Genomic DNA, 10,595 nt, shown 5'->3' on the forward strand with positions numbered 1-10,595 from the left:
CTCCTCCCCCCCCCACCCGCCCCCACCCCCCCACTCCCCCCTTCCTGCTGGAGCCAATAGATTAATTTGGCCATTAGACACTTGCCAACACTTGGTCAGCATTCACCTACCACTGGCAGGCAGGGAGCAGCTAAAATGAGAGGATTAGACATTCCTGTCTATGTTGGCATTAGAATGTATCATTCCCTGCACTTTCCCCCAGCTTTTTGTAGAGAAAGCATTTCACAAATAGGTCAGGCTCAGGGTGAGTCAGACAGAAGCCATTCAGGTCTGCTGAGGTCAAGAAAACTCAGGTGGAGAGAAATGTGCTTAAGCAGCTCACCGCAGCCAGTGCAATTGTTTTTATGTGGAATTCTGGTGGGAGCCTCGCTCTGGGAAATGTTCACAGAACCTGCCCAGAAAATTCCAGGCACGTGACTCTCCGCCTCACCTTATTTATTTGTTTGTTCATTGATGGTAGGATTTGGCACTGTTTCACCAAAGTTGCTCCGGCACAGTCTCCTGAGATTGTGATGGCCAGGCCCCCAAAAGTTATCGAGTTCACACGTGGGCCTCCTTATCCCTGAAGGGGCCTCTGAAATTCCTGTCCCTTTCCTCACCCTCTGGGGAGCATGGTTGTCCTTCCGGGCCCAGCGGGGGGGGCGGGGGCGGGGGGGAGCAATCTGGTAAAATTACGGCCTGGTAAGCTGTGCGTGTTACTCTTCCTTGAAATGATGGGTTCAATTAAACAGGATTAAATTTCCTCATCTCAAGGTACTTGATATAATGGCATATGCAAGTCCCTTTTGCCATTAAGGGGACGTGCTCACGGGTGGAGGATTATGTGGACATCTCTCGGAGATATTATTTAGCCACTGTCCTTCCATGTCCCTTAGGGAAGCCTTCGGTAGGTTCTTTGAACACAGCCTCCCAAGGGGATCGCCCAGTGCTGTCCTTTCTCTGGTCCAGGCAACATGGGTGATGCCCTCTTCATCTAACTTTCTACAAAAATCCCTCGGCTCCTGCTTGAAGATACAGCCCACAGAGGTGCTCTGCTAGGTCCCCCCAGCCCCCTCCAGTGGGCAGAAGTCATGGGTGGAGTTCCCTCAACTGCTCACCTCCCAAGGGATCAGGCCTCCTTGGACCCCAAGGAAGCATTCCAACCCTGACCCCCAACACATTTGGAGGTGTGTGCCATTCCCAAGAAACAGTTTAAAGCAGCCACCTGGGGTGACCGACGTGTTCTTTCTCATTAGAGACATCCTCGACTTTCTGAGCAATCTCTCCCCCTTTCTTAGATGTAGGTTGGAAGTAGGTGATGTGCCAAAACCATGAGTTGCAGGACCGGTTTGGATACTTCTGAGCAAGCTCTTCGTGGATGGCCTAGCACCTCGCTTTAAAATATATGCAGTGGAGCTAAGAGTGGGGGTGGGGGAGCTAGAGATCACCGACTATTCCAAGCTTTGAGTTTCAGCTGATATCCCCTAGCAACTTAGGAAAGTCTAGCCTATCTTTCCGGACAAAAGAAAAAGTGACTCGGACAATAAATTCGCAGGAGTGATGTCGCTTCTCCAGGAGGTGACATTTTAACAGAGAAGGCAATGAATGACTGACTCCAATGTTTGCATTGCTAATGGAAAAATGCCCACATCAGTCACAGGAAGCTCTCCATACCCCGGGCCACGTCTACCTGACCCCAGCACCAGCCTTCTGCAGGGGGAGCTGGGCCCTGAGATACACCTGAACTGTCACAAGGAGCCTGTTAATGGCCAATTGGAAGGCAGCTTGTATGGTGCCAAAGGCCCAAGAACTTGGTTTGTGTGCCCACCCTCCAGGTCGGTAGTGGTCAGCTGTGTTCGGAAGTGCACTGAGGCTGGCCCGGACTGGGTGAGAAATAGTGTCACAATCCACAGGTATGGGAGGCAGAAGGGTGGTTTGGCGCCCAGTCTGAGACAGCGGGAAGGCGGCTGCAGAGTCACTCCTGGGCATGAATCCTGACTCCCCCACTTAGTTCTGTGACATTGGGGTTGTTGCTAAACCTCTGGGTGCCCATTTCTATAAACTGATAAAACCTACCTATGAAATAGGGTTCTTATAAAGATTCGATGAAGTGATGTTTGCAGAACACCTGGGCCCCTAGTTACACCTAATAAATGTTACTTCCCTTCTTTCCGCCTCTAAGAAGCTCGCATGTCAGCGTTTTGGGGTACCTTTCATAGTGGGGAAGGGCACGTAATAAGAATAGAGCCACCACTGTTTAATAATTCTTCACCTTCCTAACTACAGGTAGGAAGTTTTCTTACAGGTCCTAGGAAACTGGAGATGTGCTGCAAGAAGAAAAACAACTGTGAGAAGATAACAGACACCTAGGCCAGTCGTCGGCAAACTCATTAGTCAACAGAGCCAACTATCAACAATACAACGATTGAAATTTCTTTTGAGAGCCAAATTTTTTAAACTTAAACTATATAGGTAGGTACATTGTTATTAACTTCATTAGGGCACTCCTAAGGCTTAAGAAGAGCCACACTCAAGGGGCCAAAGAGCCGCATGTGGCTCGCGAGCCACAGTTTGCCGACCACGGACTAGGGGCCCGGAAGAGTCCATTGCTCAGAAAAGAAAATGCATTTTGAGACCAAAGGACAGGACACGCTTTGAATTGGTGGCTGTGTCTGGACCCTGACCCCCTCCGGGAGTTTGCCTCAGGAATGCTGACCATCCTCTGACCCCAGGAACTGCAGAGCTGGTCTTAACACCAATGAACATGAACTAGCTTGTTACTGGACTTTACCATCCTAGAAGGAGACACATGGACCACAGACCCTGCAGCCACTCCTCCCACCCTTCCCCCTGGGCAGGCAGGCTCTCTTCTTCATCCCGATATACCCAGGCAGCCGGCGGGAGGGGGAGAGCAGGTTTTCGTGGCTGACCTGCTGCTCTCCCACGCCGCCCGCAGTGTTGGAATAAACGCTCATGTATGATTCACCCCTGTCTCTGCTTAATTGGCTCAAGTCGTGACAGGCAGCCCGGACCCATTAGCTGTCTGGCTTCCCTTTCTGGTGGCTCTGGTGAGACCACAAGTGGGGAACTCCTCTTCAGCTCGTTTGTACAATGTTTCTCTCCCTCTTAGTAAATCAATAGACAGAGGGAGTCAGGAGGCCCTCGGACCTGCTTCTTGAGTCGTTTTCACGTCCCGGGTTCAAATTCCACTCTTGTTAATTTTTTTGGTTTGTTTTTAGTTAATCCTCACCCAAGGACATTTTTTCCCCGTTGATTTATAGAGCGAGTGGAAGGGGGAGGGAGGTGGAGAGAGAAAGAGAGAGAGAAACATGGATGTGAGGGAGACACATCCAGTGTTTGCCTCCCGCACACGCCACAACTGGGCCTGGGATGGAACCTGCAACCCAGGGACATGCCCTTGACCCGAAATTGAACCTGAGACCCTTCTGTGCAGAGGCTGGCGCTCTAACCACTGATCACACTGGCCAGGGCGCACTTCTATTGCTTTTGAAGATGTCCGGTTGTTTGGGGAAAAGGAATTCTATGGTCAGTTCTGTGAAAGTGTTGTGAGCTTACAGAGAAGGGATCCGCATCCAGCTGGAACCGTGTCCCCTCCTTAATTAGGGCAGAGCTTCATTTGAAAGTGAATGCTTCGTGGAGTCTTCCCGCTCGATTCCCCAAGCCTGTGGCCCGAGTGGCGCTGGGCCAGCGGGCGGAGGAGACACTCACTGGAGATTGGGGCGCTGCCCACCACACGGGGTTCGTCCAGCTTGTGCAGAATGAGGAGGGCTGGGCACCTGCTCCTCACTCCCCACTCCCACCGGAACGCGGCGTGAATGGCCTCTGGTGTTACTCTTTGTGGGCATATTCTGCCCACGTCCCTTCAGCGTCAACCCTGGCGTCTCGGAAGCTGGCTTTGTCTCCCGCCCCATTGTTCAGGTCGGGCTGAGTTTCTGCATTTCGAGGCCCTTAAGGACTTCATGAAGTGGAAGGGACAAGGGCAGGGCCGTCAGACAGGACGCACAGGCTGTCCTATGCCCGCCTGTCCCTGCAGGTCCCTGGAGCGCCCGCATCTGGAGTAGATGATAAAGGCTAAGGCGCAGCTGGCCTCTGACCCCCTCCCTTGTCCTAACAAGCTGGACACAGGCATCCCTTGGGAAGGCTCCCGGGCACAGGGCCGGCCACTCTAAGGAACAGTTGATACTTGCTGGTATCACATTAAAAAACAAAAAAGCGTAGGTTCACGGATGATAACACAGGTACCACGGTGGGGCCGGCTGGTGGTGGTGTGGAGGTTGAGGGGGGGAGGGGGCTGGGGGGGGACAAAGGGACACATGCCAACTCTTCCCGCTTTCTTGTTTCTGTGAAGGTAAAATACTTTAAAAATTAAAGTTCATTAAAGGCCAAACTTTTTTAAAAAAAAATATTGTTATTGATTTCAGAGAGGAAGGGAAAGGGAGAGAGATAGAAACATCAATGATGAGAGAGAATCCTTGATTGGCTGCCTCCTGCATGCCCCACACTGGAGATCAAGCCCACAACCCAGGTATGTGCCCTTGGCCGGAATAGAGCCTGGGACCCTTCAGTCTGCAGGCCGATGTTGTATCCACTGAGCCAAACCAGCGAGGGAAAGATCTTAGTTCTCTGATCTCAAAAGAATGTCTTCTCAATGTCACTTAAGCCACCCTTCCCTTGGCCACCCCTGGACCTTGTCAGCCAGCACCCAGAATTGCTCTACCCATGGACAATTAAATCCAATCTTGTTTGATCCCAAGTTATCACTTTTCATTCCAATTACAGTCACCACATCTGTATTTAATTTCCACCAGACCTCCACTGTTTTAGTTCCTGTTTTCTTCTATCAGTCCCCTTCTGTTCTCTCCTAGCAACTCCAGACTCCATGACCCATCGCATCAATCACTGCTTTACAAATAACCTCAACTCCGCCGCCAAGTTTATTGCTTTTCCGCCGCACTCACCTGCCAAAAGTCCCCAAATGTGAATAGCTCCAGCCCCACGCCCTGACTCTCCTAACCCCGCTTCCAAACCTGGCTTCAAAGGGAACCTACAGAAACGTCCTTAACCTGGTGGTTGGGCCACTACCGTTCCTGGTCTCCAACTGCAACTGGACCTCCAGGACAGTCCAGCAATCCTTCCAGACTGTCTGCCAGTCTCCCTGACAGCCTACTCATTTTCTTCATTCCTCAACACTTCTCCCCACCCTCCACGCCTTCCAAAGAACAGCACGCCCTCAACTTCACAAGAAAAGAGAAGCCATCAGAAGAGAGCTGGCCAGGCCACCGACAAGCCCATCTACATCTACACCGCAGCTTGCCTTCTCCCTCCAAGTGCAAAGGAAGTGTGTTCCGCCTGCGTGGATCGAAGACTCATCCGTTATTCTTCCTCTCAACCCCTCCCTCTCACCGACTCCTTCCTGGCAGCATTTAAACAGGCTCAGTTGACTCCTAAGTTATAACAAAAACAGAACTCTCACCTCCGAGCTGCTCTCGAGCAAGTGCCCTTCCTTCTGTGGACAAAAAAGGAGCCACATACTAAACCTGACAAGCTCGGGAGAGGCCTGCATGGCAGCTCTGCAGACCAGGAGACCTAAGTAGCCACATGGGATGGTCTGAAATTCCAACTTGCTTCTAAAAGTGAGTCATGGGGGTAGACATGTCCTAGGCCAGTATCTTCTTGACAAAGGTCAATCTTCACCTTAACTGGGTTTGTCTATTGTCTTTGCAGCTATGATAACATACCTTCGGAATGTCAGAGTAATCCCCCCAGGGCACAATCTCCCTCCAGAACCTGAGGCCACAGAATCCCGCGTTGTCATCTCCTCCCGTGTCCTATCTCCATGTACTATACTAGCACGTGTTCATTGTCTAGCATAAGGTGCAACCCGGCCATTCTCTGGAGCATTTTCTCAATCTGTTGAGATTTTGCTTCCTGCCAATTATCGTCAGTTTGGCTCAAATAAAGTCGTAACAATTCTCTCCAGGTTTGGACACGGACACTTTCTAGCCAAACCAGATGCAAGGATTATTCACATTTTTCTTCTCCATGCCCTCTCCCACCCTGGACACCACAATTGGACTTTGGACCCAAGTCTCCATAAAGGAGCTCTGAGCCAGGTGATCCACGACCCCCTTCTCACTCCAACAGACACTTCTGAGACCTTTCCGAAGGGAAATCCCTGCCGTGCGCTTGGCCTTCTGGCACTTGGAGCAAGGAAGGGCAAGCCACCCTCCCGTTAAGTAGGAGCAGGCGGCCTGGTGTTCCGTGGCACACTGCACTGATGGATTAAATCAACAAGCAGCAGCGCGCCTTTGATGCTTTCAACACTCGCTTAAAGAAAACAGTGCGCATATGCAGACTCGGAACACATGTATCTTTCTCCGAAGAGGCGATACTCAAATACTTTTATCACATTCAATGCACATGCCAGGCACTGTGTGAGGCTCTGGGCATAAAAGGTTAAACAAGGTAGCCCCCTGCCCCTGCCGGGTCCCAAGTAGCCTAAGAAACAGGCACGGATGAAGCAACTCTAGGACAACAGCAGCAGAGGAGACTAGCGGGTGTGGAGAAGGCAGGGGTGAAGAGGATGCTGGGAGAGCTTTTCAGAAGCAGTCACATTGGAGCTGTTTTCTCAGAGTCAGGAAGCAAATCCCAATCTTTCAGAGTTCATTGTTCTAGGAAGGGCTCACAAAGACTTGAAAAGAGCTGCATTCTTTCAGTGCCCAGCGTCCTAATTAGTGGCTGTCCTTCAAAGCCAAACAGGGCCATTGGGTAGCCGACTTCAAAGCCACTCATCTGGTGACAGACTAGGACACAGAATGACTTTCAATGAGACTAAGCCCTGGCTGAGCTGCATTTGGTTAGCGTCCCAATTATCTCCGTTGCTGGCATGCTTAATTTATCCCCTCATAACAGTCTTTTTCTCATTGTCATCCCAAAGCGAGATAAATCTTTCTTCAGTAGTCCTCTCTCGATGGGATATATTAACAAATTCATTAATTAAAAAATGCATGCAAACTTGACCCTGAAAATTGTTGTTCTGTTTCAGTTCAGTAAGTGAGCCAGTTCTTGAACCTGAGTCAAGTATTTCTCAGCAGGGCCTACCTTCATCTCGGACCAGAGGCTAACTTTAAGGACAGTCACTTAAAACAAATGTTCACCCTTCAGAATGGAATGATAACCTAACAGCTCATTCTAGTTTAAGACAATAGACTGAATTTCTATCTTGAGCTTAATTTTCATTCATTCCAGCAATTATGAAGCACCCACTATGTACTGTGTACATAGTAGGGATGGAAACTGAGCTTCCTTCACCATTTTCAATCCTCCCCACCATTACCTCATTTTCATCTCAGCACTTTCATATTGCCTGGGCTTGTGTTACGACACACTAAAGCATGAGCTTCATAAGGGTGGGAACTCCAGATGCTGCCATAATGGCCATAATTCAGAAGGCCTAAAACACTGCCTGATGGAAAGGACTTAATAAGATACAGTTTGTTCACTCAGGTGAATGAAGGAGCCAGGCATTAGACCGTGTAGTTGAAACAGTTAGAGGACACAGGGCAGCATATGAAAGTTGATGTGTGGGAGGCTAGGGACAGAAGGGATGCGTCTTACAGTTGGTGAGTATAGCAAGCACAGCATTTCTACTTGGATTGTATGTTGATTTGGGGTGATTTGGTGGGAATATTGAAGATTATGGGAGAGCATCTAAATTCCTGCCACTAACTGGATAAATGAATAAAAGAGTAAATGTGTTTGAATAAATATCAAAGTTCTAAAATAAAAACTTCCCCCAGGAAGTCACATTTCGTAGGGAACAGACCCATTATGACAAACCTGGAGGATGCACACATGCATAAATAAAGTGTTATACATCCCGGAAAATCAACAACAAAATGAGGAAGGCAGTGAGGGCAGATGAGGACATGTGAGCTCAGGCTTACCATTAAGAGTGGGGATTTGCCAGTTTGGCCCATTTGCAAAAATCTTCAGTTAATTCCCTCAAACACACAAGACTACCCCAAACTTGGTATGGCCTCCTTAGGTTAAACATGGGAGCACGAATTCTGAAGCAGATTGCCTGGGTTCACCAGCCTGGGCCTGCCACTTACTACAGGTGTGACCTACCTCCTTATCCCTGTAAGTCACGGATAATACTATTTATACCGCGTTCGATTAACATGAGAATTCGTTGACAGTAAATGTACTTAAATCAGGGCCCGTCATGCAGAGTAACATCAAATGTTAGCTGTATTTGTTTTTAATGAAATAATTGGTGGTGTTGTTATGAACATAGTATGCCTAAGGATGAAATAAATTACCAATTATGATTTAAAGGCATTTTAGTTTCCACCGAAGTCAGTGACGTCAACCAGGCCCAAACCAAATGAGGGCCTATCCCAGAGAGAAGGCCAGTTTTAACAGTCAAGGTAAATCTAGCCCCTAAAACACACAGAACAGCTTTTAATGTAAATGAAAATCTAATTGAATTATTCACACATATCCACCATGAGCTAATAGTCAGACATTACATAAAGGGGAGGCTCCCATTAAAAAAAAGAATTATATTCATTTATAACATTCAGCCTAGACTCTGTAACTTGCTTTGGTTGGGATTAAGATAATTTGGCATTTTAGCAACTGTCTAAGCACAAGCTACTTTTAACATTTTGTCATTCTTTCTGCTTTTAAGACCTTAAAACAGTGGTTCTCAACCTTCTGGCCCTTTAAATACAGTTCCTCATGTTGTGACCCAACCATAAAATTATTTTCGTTGCTACTTCGTAACTGTAATGTTGCTACTGTGATGAATCATCATGTAAATATCTGATATGCAGGATGGTCTTAGGCGACCCCTGTGAAAGGGTCGTTTGACCGCCAAAGGGTTCGCGATCCACAGGTTGAGAACTGCTGCCTTAAAAGCTGGTACTAAATATTCTAAATCACAGAAGCTATTTTTCAACTACTAGATGTAAAAATGTCAAAAACCACTAAGTTTAATGACATTAGCATTGAAGATTCCCTATTATCTCTATATATAAAAGCCTAAGCGACCATTATGACCAGTCTACTGAATGACCGGTCACTATGATGCGCACTGACCACCAGGGGGCAGACACTCAATGCAGGAGCTGCCCCCCAGGCATCAGTGCGCTTCCACAGCCAACCTCCTGTGGTCCCTCCTGCTGGCTGGCCAGCCCCAATCAGCCCCAATCGCTGGCCAGGCCAGGCCAAGTTCCCCACCCATGCACGAATTCATGCAATGGGCCTCTAGTCATTTGCTTATGATCATACATCAAGCATACTTTTTATCCATTTATTCATGAAAAGAGGATTTTTTTTGCCTTTATTAGTACAGGTTTCAGCTTCTATTACCAAAGATTTAGATAAAACATCCCTTTAAAATGCTTTTTTAGAGATAGAAGTCTAGCCTGGATGGTGTGGCTCAGTTGTTGAGCTTCGACCTATAAATCAGGTCATAGTGCGATTCCCTCAGGGAACATGCCCTGGTTTGCGGATTTGATCCCCAGTGTGGGGCAAGCAGGAGGCAGCCAAGCAATGATTCTCTCTCATCACTGATGTTTCTATCCCTCTCCCTTCCTCTCTTAAATCAATAAAAATAAGAAAAAAAAGAGCTAGAAATCTATGAAATTAGGGGTCATTATGCCCCCAAATATGCTTTATTATATCAATTTAAAAGTAAACTGGTTTTCAAGAAACCCAGGTATTCAAAACAATACAATCCTTTAAATTCACTGTTCTTGCTCTGCCAGTTTGCTCTGCTTTTTCTATTTCTCAATGACACATTATTCTATGTAATTATTTTCATTTAATTAGCAATATGTCCTTTGTACATGTGAATATCAAGGTTTCTATCTACCTATTTTTATTTTTCTGAAATATACCATGATTTACCATATTGGCTCAAACACAAATGTAGAGTTATAAATTACAGTGGTCACTTATTTTTTATATCACAAAAACAAATTTCATTCATGAATTCTTCATCCAAATTAAGGTCCTATGTCTCCTTGACATCTACAGAATCCTGCTTCCTTTATACCAGTGGTTAACAATTTAGACCAAGTACTGGGTGTCCTGCACAGTCCAGGTAAATTTCATTCAGGAGAAATGGCATGAAAAATTGGCATCAAAATCGTGTCAAGTTTATATATAACTTAAGATTTATGCCAAAACCGGTTTGGCTCAGTGGATAGAGCGTCGGCCTGTGGACTGAGAGGTCCCAGGTTCAATTCCGGTCAAGGGCATGTACCTGGGTTGCGGGCACATCCCCAGTAGGAGATGTGCAGGAGGCAGCTGATCGATGTTTCTAACTCTCTATCTCTCTCCCTTCCTCTCTGTAAAAGACCATTAAAATATATTTTAAAAAAAAGATTTATAAAAGCTTTAAGAATTATAGGGGGGGAAATCTGGAAGAAAACACATGGATTCTATTTGCATGTAAACTGCATGAAAAGGAGGGAATTTTTGTTCACTGCTCTACTCCAAGGGCCTAGTGCCTGGCACAATGAAGGCACCCACAGCTTTGGAATGAGGCAAAAAATGGGTATTTCCATTACATGGGGGGGGGG

The sequence above is a fragment of the Myotis davidii genome, unplaced genomic scaffold (assembly GCF_000327345.1).
Source record: "Myotis davidii unplaced genomic scaffold, ASM32734v1 scaffold390, whole genome shotgun sequence".
Taxonomy (NCBI): domain Eukaryota; kingdom Metazoa; phylum Chordata; class Mammalia; order Chiroptera; family Vespertilionidae; genus Myotis; species Myotis davidii.